This window comes from Pteropus vampyrus, unplaced genomic scaffold (assembly GCF_000151845.1).
Source record: "Pteropus vampyrus isolate Shadow unplaced genomic scaffold, Pvam_2.0 Scaffold139, whole genome shotgun sequence".
Lineage (NCBI taxonomy): Eukaryota > Metazoa > Chordata > Mammalia > Chiroptera > Pteropodidae > Pteropus > Pteropus vampyrus.
The window spans coordinates 2,570,080-2,572,139 of NW_011888920.1; the positions used below are offsets into that span (position 1 = coordinate 2,570,080).

The following is a 2,060-nucleotide window of genomic DNA, read 5'->3' on the forward strand; positions in this document are numbered from 1 at the left end:
TTCACAATCATATTCATTAAATTCAGCTTTGGGAAAAAACTCACCCTCTTTATGTAAATATATGTGACAGCTAGTCTTCTCTCTAGGCCTCCAAGAGTTCCATTAACCTTCTGCAGGTCCTGTCTGGTGGGATAGGTCTGCTAATTGATGCATTATTCATATTTCTCTGCCTGATCCATTCCCCTCAAATAAGTAGAACCTTTGTAGAAGCCAGATTTATCACATGTCCTCCTGCCTGTGACTAGACAACCAAGGAGACCAAAGCGACCACATAATCAGGAACAATGAATGTTTTTCTGAGATCCTTATGAATAACTCCTAAATTCTGCCTCTTCCTCAATTTTTTTGATCCAAAATAGAATATATACTTTGGTTTGAATAAAACAATTCTATTAGACATTATATTATAAAATAACTGAGAGGTTATTATGTCTGTTTTGTACTGATTACTAAAGTATTACTTCTCACTATAGAAAATTTGGAGTGAGTGGAGAAGCATAAAGAACAAAATGCAATCCAAATCAATTATAATCCCTTTATAGCTATATTTTCTATTAACACATTATATACACATATATAAAATATTTAATTTTTAAATTAAGATCACAATGAATATACAAATTTGTGGGGGGGTTTTTTCACTTAACATTATACTATAAGCATTTTCCCTTGTCATTAAAAATTTTTAATGGTTGTAAAACATAGAGTCATATGGATTATTGGTGCTTATCAATACCATCACCTGGGAGCTTTGTAAAAATATGGGTACACCGCTCCTAATTCAGAAGAATTTGATATAGCAAGGCTCGACCTAAATATCTATATTTGTAATAAGTGATTCTGAGGCTTGAATCAAGCTTGTGAACCACTGTTGTGCACCAAATTCTCCTTTTCTGTTGGGCGTGTAAGTTGCCTTCAATGTTTTGCTCTATAAAGGTACTATGAAATCTACCATGTTACTTATTAATTTCTTAGGAGTGATTCCACAAAGGGGGAATTGGTATGAATAATTATCAATATTATCAATAATTATTAAGGGTAAGAATTAATTGTTTTTAACCTATTGTTATAGAAAGCCATATTATTATTTCTAATTTTTAATTCTATCATCAGTATATGGAGACACCAATCTTATTAAATCTTCGACTGTATTGAACATTACTTTTATCTTCCCCAATATAAAGGGGAAAAAAGGAATTTTCATTTTTTTAATTCATATTTGTTTAATTCCAGTTGGATTGAATTATTTTTATATGATTTGTATTTCTTCTTGAGTGAGTTATCTACAAATGTCCTTTACTGATTTTAAAGAGATTTTCTTATTCGTTTACATAATTTCTTGTTGATTCACATAATTTTTAAGTTTTCTAAAAAATATATTTAGATTTATTGGAGACTATAAATATATTCCTAGTATCATTCAGGTAAATATTCTGGACATTTTAATACCTGATATTTAACTTCTATGAAAGTTTAATATGAGAAGAACGCTCCAGTTAAGACAGCGCAGGTCTAAAACTGAGGAGACTTTCTCGTGTGTATGTAACTAATGGATCTTTTCTTAGAAGGATAATAAAGCACTAGCAAAATTATTCAATAGTTTAGACAAATAGACTGCAGTAAGTCCATACATTATTGACATCATCGCTAGCATTGAAATGTTCATCTTATTAAGTAAAATAGAACTGAATTTGTTTTAAACAGACCAAATATAATATTGTAAATTATTTATTCTAAAAACTATATATGCCCTAAATATTCTGTATGCAGACACTGACTAAATCTAGACCTTATATATCAGTCCTTTACAAAAATATTCTCAAATGTAGGAAATCATGAAAATACTTTACCAAATTTAAACTTTTAAAATATTTCCTGTTTACTTGGGTAGACATTTTATCAGATATAAACTTTACAACCTCACTAACAGAAAAATTACACTATTAAGAAGTATGGTCTGGAAGTAAATATAATAAATAAAGAATAAAGTAAGCATAAAAGCATATCTACATCTATAGAATTTAGTGATAAATTATTTATGGAAGGGTAGAGGGTAAGAG

At 29.3% G+C, this 2,060-nt stretch overlaps 1 protein-coding gene across 3 annotated transcripts in view; it reads left to right on the plus strand.

The window, feature by feature from the left end:
* Window positions 1-2,060, plus strand: part of GRIA4 (glutamate ionotropic receptor AMPA type subunit 4) — a 344,684-nt gene that overhangs the window by 302,997 nt on the left and 39,627 nt on the right. The window lies entirely within an intron of this gene.